This window comes from Schistocerca nitens, chromosome 1, assembly GCF_023898315.1.
Source record: "Schistocerca nitens isolate TAMUIC-IGC-003100 chromosome 1, iqSchNite1.1, whole genome shotgun sequence".
In the NCBI taxonomy this organism is placed as follows: domain Eukaryota; kingdom Metazoa; phylum Arthropoda; class Insecta; order Orthoptera; family Acrididae; genus Schistocerca; species Schistocerca nitens.
In genome coordinates, this window is record NC_064614.1 from 877373811 (window position 1) to 877393546 (window position 19736).

The window sequence follows — 19736 nt, forward strand, 5'->3', positions numbered from 1 at the left end:
CACGAGGCAGGCGCCGCTCTGCGCTGCCACTCCTCGCCGCTATCTGCTTGAGTAAACAACGCCGTCTGGCATCGCTGGACAGCGTGCCCTGCCACCGATCACACTGTCAGTATCCGTTCACCCGACAGCCGTCCCGAACGCTTCTCTCTAAAAGAACGGACAGCAGAACTGTGCATTTGATACGTCGTCAGGCACGCACTACAATTCGCATTATTTTCTACGAGTAAGAGCCAAGAAGGAAGAAGAGGCTGAATGTCCGAGAACGATGCGCACTATTAAAAAAGGTGCTAAGCAGGGATACAGTCTTTCTCTGCCGGCCGCTGGTGGCCGAGCGGTTCTAGGCGCTTCAGTCTGCAACCGCGCGATCTTTACTGTCGCGTGTTCGAATCCTGCCTCGGGCATGGATGTCTGTGACGTCCTTAGATTAGTTAGGTTTAAGTAGTTCTAAGTTCTAGGGGACTGATGACCTCAGATGTTAAGTCCCATAGTGCTCAGAGCCATTTTTTTAGTCTTTCTCTCCTACCATTCAATCCGTTTATCGAAGAAATGAATGGCGGAAATAAAAGCTAGGTTCAGGAGTGGCATTAAAATTCGAGGTTAGAGAACATCAGAATCGCTGATGACATTGCTATCCTCAGTGAAACGGACGAAGAACTTCAGGTTCTACTAAATGGAATGAACAATCTACTGAACAAAGAGTCGTAGAAATGAAAATTGGTGACTATGACATAGATGAAGTGGAGGAATTCCGCTGCCTAAGAGGCAAAGTAACACATGTTTTTTATTATTCCAGTCTTTGATCACAAATGAATTCTTTAGACGATGACCGGTTTTAGTCCGTAATGACTATCCTCAGATCTTTTTTACACCATGTCCTAAAGTGATAAGGCCATAATGGCATCTTCAAAACATATAAATATAATCAGCACAGCATCGTCATGTAGATCTAAAATAAGGTGTAGAATACGCCGCATCGTCCACACAGTCATTATTAGGTAATAATTATTAGGTAATAATGACTGTGGACGATACGGCGTATTCTACACCTTATTTTAGATCTACATGACGATGCTATGCTGATTGTATTTATATGTTTTGACGATGCCATTATGGCCTTATCACTTTAGGACATGGTGTAAAAAAGATCTGAGGATGGTCATTACGGACTAAAACCGGTCATCGTCTAAAGAATTCATTTGTGATCAAAGACTGGGATTGTAAAAAACATTTGACACTATTGGATCACTGTTTGTATACGCGACCATGTCGCAGTTGGTGAAAATAACACATGACAGAGGAAGCAAGGAGGGTGTAAGAAGCAGACCAGTACAGGCAGAGAGGGCATTCCTGGCGAAAAGACAAGTAGCGTGAAACGTATGCCTTAATTTGAGAAAGAAAGGTCTGATAATGGGTCTCTGGTGCACAGCATTATATGGAAGTGAATCATGGACGATGAGGAAACCAGAAATGAAGAGAATCGAAGCGTTTGATGTGTGAAGCTGGTCTGATACGGCCAGCTGCGAATTTCTCTTCTGCCCTAACCTCTTCACTTGCATCCTTTTTGTGCCATAAGCCTTTTGACTGGTTTGATACGACCCGCCACGAATTCCTTTCCTGTGCCAGCCTTTTCATCTCAGAGTAGCAACTGCAGCCTTGTCTTCAATTATTTACTGGATGTATTCCAATCTTGTCGTCCTCTACAGTTTTTACCGTCTACAGCTTCCTCTAGTACCATAGAGCTTATCCCCTGAAGCCTTAACAGATGACCTATCATCCTGTCCCTTCGTCTTGTCAGTTTTTTCCATGGTTTCCTTTCCTCTGCAGTGTACCTCCCCATTCCTCACCTTATCAGTCCACCTAATTTTCAACCTTCTTCTGTAGCACTACATCGGAAATGCTTCTATTCTCTTCTGTTCCTGTTTTCCGACAGTCCATGTCTCGCTACAATACAATTCTCTAGTCGAAACGTATGTTCTCAACTTCTTCCTCAAGTTAAGACCTGCTTTTGATACCATCGGCCTTTTCTTGGTCAGGAATGCCTTTTGTCGTCCTTGATCTCTCCATCGTGGGTTATTTTGTGCCTAAGTAGCAGAATTCCTTTATTTCATCTCCTTTGTCATCCCCAATTTTACTGTTAAATTTCTCGCTGTTTTCATTTACACTTCTTCTCATCGCTTTGGTCTTTCTTCGATTTACTCTCAGTCCATATTCAGTACTATTACACTGTTCATTGCACTCAACACACTGTGCAGATCTTCAACATTTTCACAGAGGATAGAAATGTTGTCAGCGAATCTTATCGTTGGTATCCTTTCAACTTGAATTTTAATCCCATTCTTGTACTTTTATTTCCATCATTGCTTCTTCGATGTGTGGACTGAACAGTAGGGGCCAAAGACTGTATTTTCATCTTACACCCTTTTTGATCAGAGCACTTGTTCTTGATTTTCCAGTCTAATTTATGCCCTCTTCGCACTTGTACATTTATTACCCGCCGTTGCCTATAGCTTACAGTTCTTTTTCTCAGAATTTCGAACATTTTGCACAATTTTACATTATCGACCGCTTTTTCCAGGTCGACATATCCTGTGAACGTGCCTTGATTTTTCCTTAGTCATGCTTCCATTATCAACCGCAGCGTCAGAACTGCCTCTCTGGTGCCTTTACCTTTCCTAAAGCCAGACTGATCGTCATCTAATACAACCTCAATTTTATTTTCCATTCTTCTGTATCTTATTCTTGTCAGCAACTTGTATGCTAGAGCTTTTAAGCTGCTTGTGCGACAATTCTTGCACTTGTCAGCTCTAGCAGTCTTCGGAATTGTGTGGACGATATTTTTCCGAAAGTCTGATGGTATGTAGCCCGTCTCATATATTCTACTTACCAACGTGAATAGTCGTTATGTTGCTACTTTCCCAATGATTTTACCAAATTCCGATGGACTTTTATATAACCTTTCTGCCTTATTTGATCATAAGTCATCCAAATATCTTTTAAATTCTCATCCTAATTCTGGATCCCATATCTCTTCGCAGTCGACTCATGTTTCTTATTCTGTCACTCCATCAGAAAACGCATCCACCTCATAGAGACCTTGAATGTACTCTTTCCACCTATCCGCTCTCTCCTCTGCTTTTAACAGTGGAATTCCCATTGAACTCTTAATGTTACGACCCTTGCTTTTAATTTCACCGAAGGTTGTTTTGACTCTCCTTGCACCCGACGTCCTCAGTTAAGTGCAGGATGTATTCAAATTTCTGTCTTCCGTCAGTGTTTTCTATAAGTTCCTTTCCTCGCCGATTCTGCGGTGAATATCCCCATTCCTTACCTTACCAGTCCACCTACTTTTCAATATTCTTTTACAGAACATCAGAAATTCTGAGATTCTCTTCTGTTCCGGTCTTCCCACTAGCCGTGATTCACTAACGTAAAATGCTGTGATCCACACATACATTCTTAGAAATTTCTTCCTCAAATTAAGACCCATGTTTGTTACCGGTAGGTTTCTCTTGGCCAAGAATATCCTTGTTGCCTGTGCGGGTCTGCTTTATATGTCCTACTTGCTTTTTCGATCGTGGGTTATTTTCCTTCCGGGGTCGCAGAATTCCTTGTATATTTCGTGATCCCCAATTTTGATGTTAAACTTTCCGTTATTATCATTTCTGCTATTTCTCATTACTGTTTGCTTTTTTTTGCGATTTACTTTCAATCCATATTTTGTGCTCATTAGACTGTCCATTTCGTTCAGTAAATCATGCAGTTCTTCGCGTTCACTGCAATATCCTTTCATCCTGAATTTTAATCCCCCTCTTGGACCTTTCTTTTATTTCCCACTTTGCTTCTTCGACGTATAGATTGTACAGCAGGGTTGAAAGACTACATGCTTGTCTACATCCATTTACTATGAGCACTTCGTTCTTGGTCTTTCAGGCTTATTGTTTCCTCTTGAGTGTTGTACTTATTGTACATTACCGTCTCTCCATGTAGCGCACCGATATTGTTCCCAGAATTTCGAACATTTTGCATCGTTTTACATTGTTGAAAACTTTTTTATAGGTCGATAAATCCTGTACACGTGTCCTGATTTTTCTTCAGTCTTGTTTCCATTATGAAGGGCAACCTTAGAACTGTCGCTCTGATGCCCGTACCTTTCCTAAAGCCAAACTGATCGTCATCTAAAAGATCTTCAATTTTTTTCCATACATCTGCATATTATTCTTGTCTGCAGGTTCTATGCATGAGCTGGTAAGTTGACTATGCTGTAGTTCTCGGACTGATGTGCCCATGGACATCAGGAAAGAACTCATGATCTGTAGAGAGGAAGTACGAGATTGGAATACATTCAACAGATAGATTAGAACGTTATTTGGAAATGGTGCTCTGAGATGAAGAGTTTGACACAACAGGGACAGTGATGTACTAACCGCTTGGCTCTTCAATGAAGCCATTCGAGAGCTAACTAGAGACCAAGTGAGATGGCTGTGTGGTGGGATGATGGACTCGCCTTCGGGCGGACGGTCTTTCAGACCCACGTCCGGGACAATTACTATGAAAGAGCACAGCGAGTGTTCTTCTTTGTTCTTTCCAAATACGAGCTTGTGCTCCGTCTCTGATAACCTTGCCGACGCCGAAAAGTTAAACGATAATCTTCCTTTGTTTCTTACGTAGGCAGAGGATGAAGGTTCAGATTTACCATGTTACTTGTGCAGAGCGTCAGTGAACTCACTATAGAGGATATATGTCAATGTTCACACACACAGTTTAATGGATAAACCGGTTTTTATCCTTATCATACTAGAAACACATTAATCCTCAAGCGATGGCTTCGTCAGGAAGTAGTGGAGTGAACATGTAACTCTTCAAGGCGCCTACTGTAGGACTCTTAAGAAGTACAGTTTTCGAGTTATATTTGAGACTGTAATGATACTTCAGCAAATTCAAATAAATTCATTAAAACAAATTAATAGAAAAACGTTGAGAAGGGAAATGGAAGGAAGGGAAAGGTGGGGCATGTATGAAATATGAGGCTGGGACTTTCACTTCGGAAAGTCTCTGTGTATTGTCGGCACCCTTGTAATTGCAATGGTGCTACAACTACACTCCTGGAAATTGAAATAAGAACACCGTGAATTCATTGTCCCAGGAAGGGGAAACTTTATTGACACATTCCTGGGGTCAGATACATCACATGATCACACTGACAGAACCACAGGCACATAGACACAGGCAACAGAGCATGCACAATGTCGGCACTAGTACAGTGTATATCCACCTTTCGCAGCAATGCAGGCTGCTATTCTCCCATGGAGACGATCGTAGAGATGCTGGATGTAGTCCTGTGGAACGGCTTGCCATGCCATTTCCACCTGGCGCCTCAGTTGGACCAGCGTTCGTGCTGGACGTGCAGACCGCGTGAGACGACGCTTCATCCAGTCCCAAACATGCTCAATGGGGGACAGATCCGGAGATCTTGCTGGCCAGGGTAGTTGACTTACACCTTCTAGAGCACGTTGGGTGGCACGGGATACATGCGGACGTGCATTGTCCTGTTGGAACAGCAAGTTCCCTTGCCGGTCTAGGAATGGTAGAACGATGGGTTCGATGACGGTTTGGATGTACCGTGCACTATTCAGTGTCCCCTCGACGATCACCAGTGGTGTACGGCCAGTGTAGGAGATCGCTCCCCACACCATGACGCCGGGTGTTGGCCCTGTGTGCCTCGGTCGTATGCAGTCCCGATTGTGGCGCTCACCTGCACGGCGCCAAACACGCATACGACCATCATTGGCACCAAGGCAGAAGCGACTCTCATCGCTGAAGACGACACGTCTCCATTCGTCCCTCCATTCACGCCTGTCGCGACACCACTGGAGGCGGGCTGCACGATGTTGGGGCGTGAGCGGAAGACGGCCTAACGGTGTGCGGGACCGTAGCCCAGCTTCATGGAGACGGTTGCGAATGGTCCTCGCCGATACCCCAGGAGCAACAGTGTCCCTAATTTGCTGGGAAGTGGCGGTGCGGTCCCCTACGGCACTGCGTTGGATCCTACGGTCTTGGCGTGCATCCGTGCGTCGCTGCGGTCCGGTCCCAGGTCGACGGGCACGTGCACCTTCCGCCGACCACTGGCGACAACATCGATGTACTGTGGAGACCTCACACCCCACGTGTTGAGCAATTCGGCGGTACGTCCACCCGGCCTCCCGCATGCCCACTATACGCCCTCGCTCAAAGTCCGTCAACTGCACATACGGTTCACGTCCACGCTGTCGCGGCATGCTACCAGTGTTAAAGACTGCGATGGAGCTCCGTATGCCACGGCAAACTGGCTGACACTGACGGCGGCGGTGCACAAATGCTGCGGAGCTAGCGCCATTCGACGGCCAACACCGCGGTTCCTGGTGTGTCCGCTGTGCCGTGCGTGTGATCATTGCTTGTACAGCCCTCTCGCAGTGTCCGGAGCAAGTATGGTGGGTCTGACACACCGGTGTCAATGTGTTCTTTTTTCCATTTCCAGGAGTGTATTTGAAAATATTATCCTAGACCAAAAACAGATCAGTAACATTATAATATCAGTTGTTACATATTCAGCTAAGGACATTGTGAATGATCTGTCGACTTCATACATTTCTATACATGTATGTAACTAATTACACATTATGTTTACAACTGCAGATGTACCGAAAGTGTTTTAGATCGGAATTGTGTTATATTGCTACCAGGCTTATTTATATTTATTTTCTGTTCCACGTAACGTAACACTGTTATAATGAGAAAATGACTTAATTAATCTCAATTAACAAAGAAATACTATAGCTGAAATTTTGTGGCGATGTTAATTTAGATGAAATAAGACATTTTATCAACAAATAACGTACATGTCTATATGTATAGAGGCCGGAAGATGAGCAGAACATGCTCTAAACGGTAAGCGTAATTTTAACAGAAACTACATGTAAATGTGAATGGTAGAAATGTAACACAAACAATTATTCCACACAGTCGCGGTCTCTACAGTTGTCTACTGTGGTCACTGTTCATTAAATTTTAAGTCTTGTCTTTCTTGACTAGTACAGTACTGTAGTACAGCCCTAGAGAAAGCTGGTGTTTCCTCATTGTCGTAAAGGGAAAGAGCTGGAAAGTTTTGGAAAAACCCACGATTTCTGATTTACTCGCGTCACAAGCGATAGAGCGCAAGTGAGTGCGAGTTACTTACGCTGCTAATTTGTGTACATTGCTCCGAGAATGCCTATATATTCATTTACGAGTTGAAGTGTTAAAAGTTTTAAAATATTATTTCTCCTTCCATTTTTTCACAACATTTTACTGGGTTTCAAAAACTATTTTTCGATAGGAGTCATTTTTACTCATATTACAAGAAGGGAAAGAATTTTTTAAAAAAATATTCTTTCTCTCTCTCCCTCTCTTTCTGTTTATCCTATCTCTCTCTTCTTCCCTCCCCCTTTCTTCCCTCTCCACCTCTCTCTCACGCTCCGTCTCTAACACTCTCTTTCCCTCCCTTCCTTTCTCTCTCTCTCTTTTCTCCCTCTCTCTCTCTCTCTCTCTCTCTCTCTCTCTGTTTCATGGACATTGTCATGCTGCAGTAGATACACACAATGATGTATCGGGCTTGCACAAAGTAATCTGGCGTTGAGCCGGAGCTGTGAAAAGCCGCGATCGGACCTTGGCGCTATTGTGCGCCAAACCCGGACCCTTGATGCGATATGCCGTCCCCGGCCAAGGCAGGAGTGCGATGGAGCCAGTCGAGACCACGATGACCTTCCACTTTCGGGAAACGTAGCAGAATGTCCTTATTGCCTCGTAAAAATCTGTACGACCCACATTTTTGTACATTCTGGAAGTTTCCAAATGATGAATGCGTTAAGTGTCATAAGAAAAAAATGTAGTTAAGTTTCTGGGTATATGTATTTTCATTTTGGATACAGTACCGTAACTATATAACTCACGTTAGTATTTGCGACTGCAATAAGTGTTCAAATGGTTCAAATGGCTCTGAGCACTATGCGACTTAACTTCAGAGGTCATCAGTCGCCTAGAACTTAGAACTAATTAAACCTAACTAACCTAAGGACATCACACACATCCATGCCCGAGGCAGGATTCGAACCTGTGACCGGCAATAAGTGTCTCCTGGAATGTACGTATATTGGAATGGCGGTTCTGTGAAGGTACTGTGGCTCAGAATGACAGCTGAATAAAAAGTTGTGTTGTTGTGGTCTTCATTCCTGAGACTGGTTTGATGCAGCTCTCCACGCTTCTCTATCCTGTGCAAGCTTCTTCATCTCCCAGTACGTACTGCAGCCTACATCCTTCTGAATCTGCTTAGTGTATTCATCTCTTGGTCTCCCTCTACGATTTTTACCCTCCACGCTGCCCTCCAATAGTAAATTGGTGATACCTTGATGCCGCAGAACATGTCCTACCGACCGATCCCTTCTTCTAGTCAAGTTGTGCCACAAACTCCTCTTCTCCCCAATCCTTTTCAATGCCTCCTCATTAGTTATGTGAACTACCCATCTAATCTTCAGCATTCTTCTGTAGCACCACATTTCGAAAGCTTCTATTCTCTTCTTGTCCAAACTATTTATCGTCCATATTTCACTTCCATACATGGCTACACTCTATACAAACGCTTTCAGAAACGACTTACTGACACCTACATCTATACTCGATGTTAACAAATTTCTCTTTTTCAGAAACGATTTCCTTGCCATTGTCAGTTTACATTTTGTATCCTCTCTACTTCGAACATCATAAGTTGCTTTGCTCCCCAAATAGCAAAACTCTTTTACTACTTTAAGTGTCTCATTTCCTAATCTAATTCCCTCAGCATCACCCGACTTAATTCGACTACATTCCATTATCCTCGTTTTGCTTTTGTTGATGTTCATCTTATATCCTCCTTTCAAGACACTGTCCATTCCGTTCAACTGCTAGTAAAAAGTTATAATCGTCAATTTTTAAAAGAGCATCGATACAATTCTTTTGGCTGTTGCAATATTGGGATAGGCGGCGAACAAGATGGGCCCAATACATGACGAAGCTACTGTTACGGCAGGAACATTTTTCACATTCATGACAGTTCCGGACGTACCTCAGAGTTACTTTTTTTTGTTTTTGTTTTACTGACTTAGCGTTGTACGAAATGCATTACACGGTGCTGTTTTCTAATTTCGTATTTATTCCGACCGGTTTAGGTCCCAAACTGTCATCCAGGGACGAAAAAATAAAGGCTGTAAAAACGTACAAAATCCAAAAACACATGTGGTAAACCAATCCTAATTTCATACTTACAAAACAACAAGAAAAAGGGTCTCACATGTCTTACATGATTAACATCCTTACTGGAATCACAACTGTTGTGCACAACATAATGCCAAAGCAACCGACAAGATGATTCAGTGGCAAAATATAAATTGGACGTTATGATTTCTGGTGGGACAAAAACAAGCAAGCACAAAGATGCTACTATGGCACTCATATACGTGAATATCCCGATACTTACTTACTCTTTCTCTCTTAGGCCTCGTCAACTAGGACAACAAGTTTAAAAAGAGAGTGTGGGAAGGAGAGATAGAGAGGGTGATATATACTTGCGTATGATAGATCCCTTCCCTCGAAAACTTCTCTACTTAATACCTCCTCTGTGTTACCACAGATGACGTATCACTGATCTTATTTGTGCTAAGATTGCAGTACATGCGAGTTGACCATTTGCTTCCACCGCCATGAGTGGAATGCATAAGTCCTAATAAATTACAATGAAAAGAACACCCTTAGCTGCTTAAAGGCGTTGACATACGTCAACGGGGACAGATGAAAATGTGTGCCCCGACCGGGACTCGAACCCGGGATCTCCTGCTTACATGGCAGACGCTCTATCCATCTGAGCCACCGAGGACAAAAAGAATAGTGCGACTGCAGGGATTTATCTCCGGCACGCCTCCCGCGAAACCCACATTCTCAACGTATTGTCCCGCACTACATTCGTAGTGCTCCCGCCCATTATACTCGTTAAGCTCGGCGCGTTGCAGATTCCCGTAAGAGTTCGGGCACTGTTAGTGCATTCGCACAGAAGAAGAAGATGGTCAAGTGGCCGGTGAGCCTTAACTATATATATATACATCCTAATAAATGTTCACCAACATCCAGTCTTCTACAGTTGTTGTTCCCTGCGCAGAAAACAGCACGTAGGTCGTGAATCCGTTATCTTGAGGCTGTAAGAAACTCTTAGTGAGGAACTGTTATTTTAGAAATAATTAAATTTTGAATCAGTTTGTTTATATGGGATGCCACTCGCTTTTCGTTAGCAGAACACAACAAATGGGACAATTACATTCCTTTTTAGAGTCACAAATGATTTTTATTCTTCAACAAATTAATGAACTGCATATTTCCGTAATTAGTATCACACAGTCCAAATAACCATATATTGCTAAGAAAGTCTTAACTAACACTGACCCCAGCAGACTACATGTCTGTCTTCTGACACTGCCGAACCAGCACTGTTCTTACAGCTGAACCACTTCGCCTGCCATCCAAGTTAGGTGCGATCCGAAGATCACCAAAGTCCTTCGTCTGCCTTTCCGTTTCGCACTTATTATTCCGATGGTTATTAATACGTGTAAAATAATGGAATGATAGCTCGCTGTTGAGAGATGCTTTAAATATGAAATGCAACTAAATACGCTGTTTAGGTTGTCTAATATTAATAATAGAAGATAGTCATTTTGGCGCGCAACTTCTGAATGCAGCAGCCAGTCGCGGAGAAGGAGCACAATTTAGGCGGTCCTTATCACGATACCCATACCTAGCAATCCATCTGTCATCCGTACCTCACACCACATAACGTCATCTTGCAGCTGCTGCCTTCTCAGCTGCTCTAAGAAGAGCTTCTTGTACCTGAATTGATGGTTGCAAATCCAGGAATATTACAGTAGCGGTTACACAGTATTCTGTCTTCGGCAACTTCTTTCCTTGGTCCCCGTACTTGGAGATCCTTGGCAACCCGGTCTCTCCATCTCATTTTCGGCCTGTCTGGAGCTCTTAGTCCTTCCAGTTTATTCTGGAACTTCTCTCAGTAAAGATCCCTGCTCTCTTCTATATATGTGGCTGGCAAAACTTAGTCCTCTTGTCTTGGCTCCTGCAACTACATCTGGCTCATCATACAGCTGCCTGAGCTTTCTGTTCTTTCCTCGTCGCCATTCTCCTCCCTCATAGATTGGTCCAAATATCTATCGTAGGATTTTATTTTCAAAAACTTTCATCTTTCTATTCATGTATTTATCTGTTCCCCATATTTCCGCCCCATATAGTAATACTAGTCTGATTATGGTTTTATATGTTCTTACTTTGGTTCCTCTTAAAACATTTTTAGACAACGGTAGTTTGTTGAATGCTCTGGATGCAGCTTTGATCATCGCCTCTATTTCTTGCTTCTCATCGTTTTTGTTGTTTACTACTACACCAGCTCATCTACTTCTTCCAACATGTGGTTATCGATCTGCAGAGTTTCCCGCCTTTTGTTCTGTAATTTCTTTTTATTCTCATGAATTTTGTTTCCTCATCATTTACTTCTAATCCAGCTCCCTTTGCTTTTTGAAATGGGCTCATATATATGTTAGTCGTTACACTCGCCCGAGTCATTGGAGAGTGCTAAGTTATTTGTACCTAAGAGGCAATGGCCGGAATGCCACCCCTCGACCGGTGGCTAACGGGACACGCCACGGCGAGAGTGACAGACAGACAACTGTGAATGGGCACTCAGTGGGGCGGCTGCCGTAGGTCGGGGCCCGCGCGCCTCGTATGCTAAGGGGCGAGTATGTATATTTTCTTTGCGTGTGATTTCTTCCAGTAATAAGTGCTTCTCTACATATGTTGTATCTCTTTGCAGTCCGAATGGATCCGAACCCTTATACATTCCTTTGAATTCCTGGTCCTCTGGTAAAATTGACGATTCAAATTTCCCCGTCTGCGTACACAAACATTGTATGTGTGTGTGCGCGTGTGTGATTACACACAGATGTAATAGAGACAATGTCAATGTACACAGAACAATGCCAGCGGAATATCACCGCAGTGTCAATGTATACAATAAAGTTGTCATGTCTGTAATGTAAATTGTGTCATTTTACAATCATCTACATCTACATATCTACATGTATACTCCGCTAGCCACCAAGCGGTGTGTGGCAGAGGGCACAATTCGCGCCTACGTCATATTCCCCCCCCCTCCCCCCTCTGTTCCACTCGCGGATCGCCCGAGGGAAAAACGACCGTCTGAACGCCTCAGTACGAGTTCTTATTTCCCTTATCTTTGAATGATGGTCATTACGCGATTTGAAAGTTGATGGCAATAATATATGCTCTACATCTTCGGTGAAGATTGGATTTCGGAATTTAGTGAGCAGCCCTTTCTGTTTAGCGCGTCGTCTATCTGCAAGTGTGTCCCACTTCAAACTTTCTGTGAGATTTGTAACTCTCTCGCGATGGCTAAATGTACCAGTCACGAATCTTGCCGCTCTTCTTTGGACCTTCTCAATCTCTTGAATCAGACCCAACTGGTAAGGGTCCCATACAGACGAACAATACTCTAAGACTGGACGAACTAACGTATTGTAAGCTATTTCCTTTGTTGAAGGACTGCTTCGCTTCAGGATTCTACCAATAAACCGCAATCTAGAGTTTGCCTTACCCGTTACTTGTGTAATCTGATCATTCCATTTGAGATCATTTCGAATAGTCACACCCAGATACTTGACGGATGTTACCGCTTCCAAAGACTGATCATTTATTTTGTACTCGTACATTAATGGGGATTTTCGCCTTGTCATACGCAGTAGGGTACACTTACTAATATTGAGAGATAACTGCCAGTCATTACACCACGCATAAGACAACAGAATCCGTGTATGTGATATATGTGATATAATAAGGTATACCACGTCAGGAATGCATGAAATACAAACTAAACCAAGTGTATACATCTCTCAAAACCTGGAGCCGACCTGTAGAGTGATACTCTACAGCAGAAGTATGCAATGTGTACATTGTAGTGTTAACTACCGTACACTTTTCACATATAACGTGATCGATTAGTGGAATAAGAAGCTTTGTCCCTACATAATATAATTATATATAAATCCCATGTTCAACAGCACATCTCAAGAAGGAAGATCCTGAGGTTAAATCTACTGTAGTTTTCACACATTAAAAGTTAAAACAAACATTATACAGTTAAACACGATGATTCTTGTATATGTAACTATAGGATGAGAACTTTCCTCTTGACATAAGTCATGTGACATGCGATTCATCACGATTTATGCTGAGCCGAAGTTAAATAAATGTTCCAGTAACTACGTAACAACCACAACTTCGTATACATTTACCATGCAATACTTTAAACTGACGTGGTTGTGGAACTAGCTCTCTGTAAAAACGGTACTAACATAGTTTCATACCTTGACAAAATAACACGAAACAAATCTAGTGTGTTTGTCTACAGAACTAACCAATTCCGACTGGAATCAGCTCTTTCGTACAGATACCCGGCACAAACGGCATGGGAATATGAGTAGGAAACAACTAAATCGTGGGTACAAGATACGGATGACTTATATTTATTAGGAGGATGCTGAGAATCTGTGATTACCCTATAAAAGAGATTGCTTAGAAAGTGCTTGTTCATCTCTCATTTCAATACTGCTTAAGATTATGAAGTTCGTATCCGTTTCGCTTAATAAAAGGCAGCGAACGTATGTAAAAAAGTGAACGATAAACTATTAGTCAGTTGTTGGGTGTGAGTTCCCGTCGGGGGCTCATTCTGCCTAATTGGAAAGGTGTCCCTAACTGGCGCGTATTGACAATATCGTGGCGACTTACAGGTGCAGTATCTCGGTGCAAATGTCGGTTAGTTGAATGCGGTAATACATCGTGTGCCGCTCTTGAAATGCACCAAAGGACTCGCCAACTTTAACAATCTCATCCGAGGGACTGGTCGATGAGAAGAGCTTGAAATGTCAGTCGAGCAAACAGCGTAGATGCCGATCAGATAGCGTAGACGAATCGGTGTGAGTCATACCGGTCGATGCCAGTTACACGAGAGCTACTCTTTGCTATAGACCAACGTTTGCTACGGAATCAGGTTGTAAAGCAGCACGACAATAAAAGTCTACCCAAGTCGTACCGAAGCGGGATGTGGCAGCGATTACGATACTGGATTCTTAACTTGGGAGGAGCAGTTTGAAATCCTCGACTGGTCATCCTGATCTAGGTATTCCAACTCACTTTAGGAAAATATAAGCCGTGGTGGATTCACTTTTGTTTCTGCTTCCTCCAGTGTCACAGACATGTACACATACTACTTGAGAATGGAAGCCACATTTCGGCAGGACATGATAATTCTATTGTTTTAAAGATAATTGGTCCACCAGCGAAGCATATCTTTCAGGGGATAGCTTCGTGTAATTTTCAGTAGCTATTTTATCGGAAAAGAAATCTAGTCATTGAGACTTAGATTTTTCTTCAGCGCTTGCAAATTAATACTTCCGAGCTGTAGACACTTTTGCTAGTAAACACTATGCGTAGTAGATTATTACTTTCTTGTCAGGTACATATGATTGAACACTGAAATCACATCGAAATTGCCGAGATACTGTGAATAAGTGCTGACACCATCCCCGCCCCCGCTCCCCCCTTCCACACTTCTGTGCATATCATTGCTACTGCAAAACTGTGTGCATCGTTCATTGTAGAACCAACTGAGTCGTTGCGATGTGGAATTAACGTGTGAAATAGGCGCTAGAGAAGAAGAATGGAATTGTAAGTCTCTTAAAACTGTATTTTCATTTGGCACAATCACGAAAGACTTCAAACAGTTAAGCGGTATCCTCTCCACCGGCCGTCAGAACCGTAAAATGTGGCGAATGGTGATCACAACAATACATAATGCTTTGAGTAGTACGTAAAGCATTACATTTCGTGCGATACCGGTTGAACTTTGAAACGTTTTGCGATTGTGTCAACTACAAATAAGATGTTAGCACTTTAGTCAAGCGTATCCTCCTACGACAAAATGTCACTCTTTGCAAGGCCTAAGTTTGTTTGGAGGATTAAAGAATTCTGAATTACTGCCTACAAGGGTAATCAGATGGTTCTGACCCATAACGCCGAAGGAGTCCAGAGGTGCATTGTCACTATCATAAGAGATCGGTATACTCTGCACGAAAGCGTAAACGAGCGCTAAGGAAACCGACTCTTGGAAGAAGGGTAACGCCTCCCGCAAAACGCTATTGATTAATACAAAATTGTTAAGGCTTTCGTGGCCACTTGTTGACAAACTGCCTATTGGCTTCTGTCTCGGGTTCTTCGACCGACGTTCATCTAATGAATTTACTAACGTTTCGCCAGCACGAGTGGCTGGCACTGTCAAAGCTTCACCCTCCATTGCCGGTGGTGAACTGGACCCGACCTTTTTAAATGAGAGATGGGGCCCCTCCACGCCCGCACCAACGTGGTGACCAAACCAAAAGTTCTACTGTCACCTCCGTAAAACATGTTAGTTATCTAGTAAGTGGATCACAGGATGCTGGGCTGTGATGTTGTCCGTGCGTCTGGGTAAGGCTACGCATTAACACGGTCCATCAGGTGATAGATAGTGGACGAAACGCGAGTGAGGGTAGCGATTTGAAGAGCAGAGGGAAAAAAGTGCCATGGCTCGTGCCGTGGGAAAAAAACCTCTGCGACAGTGGGATGGGTAGTAAGAGCAGTAGTGGCTTACTAGCTGCGATAGCTCATGCAAGGTTGGATTTGTTAGTATGGGTATCATGCATCATTACCGTGACAAGCGATGGCGATGTATCCCAGTGGCTGCAGCTGCTACATTCCTGGAACATTCAAGATCGTTATACAGTAGTGGGAGATCCGGTGCGGTTCTCCTCTTGCTACCTGCGACGGTCGTTCGCTGCAGTACGGGAAGCCAGGATCCGTTTACCTTAAGGCTTTCCTCTTTCTTGTTGAAATTATCCATGTGTTTTTGTATTTCTACAGCTTCTCTGAACAAGCGCGTGTGATAGTGCTTCTCTACAGCCAGATCTTCCGTGTCGACGAATTTTATTACGTGGTCGGTTTCACCCAGTGCGTGCTCTGCCACGGCCGATTTCTCGGCTCCAGTTCACCACCGGCAGTGGAGGGTGAAGCTTTGACAACGCCAGCCACTCGTGCTGGCGAATCGTCAGTAAAATCATTAGATGAACGTCGGCCGAAGAACCCGAGACAGAAGCCAATAGGCAGTTTGTCAACTAGTGGCCACGAAGGCCTTAACAATTTTGTATTACGCCTCTACGGGGAGGAGATTTGCAGGTTGTACCGACGTCTTGATCAACGACAAAGAAGAAAGCGCGATTGATGTCCTCTCTCGCCTGTCGCGGTGCCGAGATGAATGTGCTACACCGACGTTCTTGAGATGTAAGCGCCTATTCACCACCGCCCAAGCACATCGTATCTGCGACAGAATGGAAGGAGCTTTTTTTCGTGAGCGAGTTCATACAACACGAAGAGACTTGGCAAAAACGGATCAGGAACTTCTGGACATTTTCTATCAACTAATTAGCAGAATGCATCGAGACGACTGGGAGAAGATCGACAGCATCATTCACAGGAGCATGCAGAACGAACTCGAGCGCTGCAACGAGCGACAGAAGAAAAAGTTTGAAAGATGCCGGAAGCATACCAACAAGGCGATTCCCGACATGTCACATACAGTGGTCAATCTGACTGAACGACAATTGACCGAAGAGGAAGTGTCTGTTCTTCAAATGGGAGGGAATTTCGCTATCATCCCGAGAACTATACCTATGGAGGATATGATTCCAACACCGAAGCAACTATCCGGACCCTTCCTTTTGAAAGGGCAGAGCAAATACGCACTGAAACAGCCAGGATATTGCGCCGAGCAAAACCACCAGCTTGCAACCTGAAGAAAGAAGAGGTACAAGCCATTAAGAATCTCAACGCCGATAAGAGTATATTGGTACTGCCTGCCGATAAGGGGAATGCGACCGTCGTAATGAAGACCGAAGATTATGAGCAACAGATCCGAGACCTATTATATCCGACGACGTACCGAAAACTAAGCGCAGATCCGACGTAGCGTATCACACGGAATATGAATCGGTTAATAAAGGCGTCTTCTCTGCCTGCCGACGAACAGAGAAACCTGCGCAACACAGAAGCCCTACCACCACGGCTGTATGGATTACCGAAGATCCATAAGAACAACGTTCCACGAGACCGATCGTTAACGCTCCTGGCTCACCGACGTTGTTTTTGTTGTTGTGGTCTTCAGTCCTGAGACTGGTTTGATGCAGCTCTCCATGCTACTCTATCCTGTGCAAGCTTCTTCATTTCCCAGTACGTACTGCAGCCTACATCCTTCTGAATCTGCTTAGTGTATTCATCTCTTGGTCTCCCTCTACGATTTTTACCCTCCACAGTGCCCCCCAATGCTAAATTTGTGAGATCCCCTGATGCCTCAGAACATGTGCTACAATCCAGTCTCTTCTTCTTGTCAAGTTGTGCCACAAACTCCACTTCTCCCCAATTCTATTCAATACCTCCTCATTAGTTATGTGATTTACCCATCTAATCTTCAGCATTCTTCTGTAGCACCACATTTCGAAAGCTTATATTCTCTTCTTGTCTAAACTATTTATCGTCCACGTTTCACTTCCATACATGGCTACACTCCATACGAATACTTTCAGAAACGACTTCCTGACACTTAAATCAACACTCGATGTTAACAAATTTTTCTTCTTCAGAAATGGTTTCCTTGCCATTGCCAGTCTACTTTTTATATCCTCTCTACTTCGACCATCATCAGTTATTTTGCTCCCCAAATAGCAAAACTCCTTTACCACTTTGTCTCATTTCCTAATCTAATTCCCTCAGCATCACCCGACTTAATTCGACTACATTCCATTATCTTAGTTTTGCTTTTGTTGATCTTCATCTTATATCCTCCTTTCAAGACACTGTCCATTCCGTTCAACTGCTCTTCCAAGTCCTTTGCTGTCTCTGACAGAATTACAATGTCATCGGCGAACCTCTAAGTCTTTATTTCTTCTCCATGGATTTTAATTCCTACTCCGAACTTTTCTTTTGTTTCCTTTATTGCTTGCTCAATATACAGATTGAATAACATCGGGGATAGGCTACAACCCTGTCTCACTCCCTTCCCAACCACTGCTTCCCTTTCATGTCCCTCGACTCTTATAACTGCAATCTGCTTTCTGTACAAATTGTAAATAGCCTTTCGCTCCCTGTATTTCACCCCTGCCACCTTCAAAATTTGAAAGAGAGTATTCCAATCAATATTGTCAAAAGGTTTCTCTAAGTCTACAAATGCTAGAAACGTAGGTTTGCCTTTCCTTAATCTTTCTTCTAAGGTAAGTCGTAAGGTCAGTATTGCCTCACGTGTTCCAGTGTTTCTACGGAATCCAAACTGATCTTCCCTGAGGTTGGCTTCTACTAATTTTTCCATTCGTCTGTAAAGAATTCAAGTTAGTATCTTGCAGCTGTGACTTATTAAACTGATAGTTCGGTAATTTTCACATCTGTCAACACCTGCTTTCTTTGGGATTGGAATTATTATATTCTTCTTGAAGTCTGAGGGTATTTCGCCTGTCTCATACATCCTGCCGACCAGATGGTAGAGTTTTGTCAGGACTGGCTCTCCCAAGGCTGTCAGTAGTTCTAATGGAATGTTGTCTACTCCGGGTGCCTTGTTTCGACTCAGGTCTTTCAGTGCTCTGTCAAACTCTTCACGCAGTATCCTATCTCCCATTTCATCTTCATCTACATCCTCTTCCATTTCCATAATATTGTCGTCAAGTACATCGCCCTTGTATAGACCCTCTATATACTCCTTCCACCTTTCTGCTTTCCCTTCTTTGCTTAGAACTGGGTTTCCATCAAAGCTCTTGATATTCATGCAAGTGGTTCTCGTTTCTCCAAAGGTCTCTTTAATTTTCATGTTGGCAGTATCTATCTTACCCCTAGTGAGATAAGCCTCTACATCCTTACATTTGTCTTCTAGCCATGCCTGCTCAGCCATTTTGCACTTCCTGTCGATCTCATTTTTGAGACTATTCCTTTTTGCTTGCTTCAGTTACTGCATTTTTATATTTTCTCCTTTCATCAGTTAAATTCAATATTTCTTCTGTTACCCAAGGGTTTCTACTAGTCCTCGTCTTTTTACCTGCGTGATCCTCTGCTGCCTTCACTATTTCGTCTCTCAAAGCTACCCATTCTTCTTCTACTGTATTTCTTTCCCCCATTCCTGTCAGTTGTTCCCTTATGCTCTCCCTGAAACTCTGTACAACCTCTGGTTCTTTCAGTTTATCCAGGTCGCATCTCCTTAAATTCCCACCTTTTTGCAGTTTCTTCAGTTTTAGTCTACAGTACATAACTAATAGATTGTGGTCAGAGTCCACATCTGCCCCTGGAAATGTCTTACAATTTAAAACCTGGTTCCTAAATCTCTGTCTTACCATTATATAATCTATCTGGTCCAGCCACACGTGGGGAAGACCGACACATACATAAAGCACTCAGGACATTTCATTGAGAAGCTGAAGAAACTAAAACTTGCACCAAACGACATCCTGGTCAGCTTTGATGTTCTTTCGTTGTTTACGAAAGTGCCACTCAGTGAT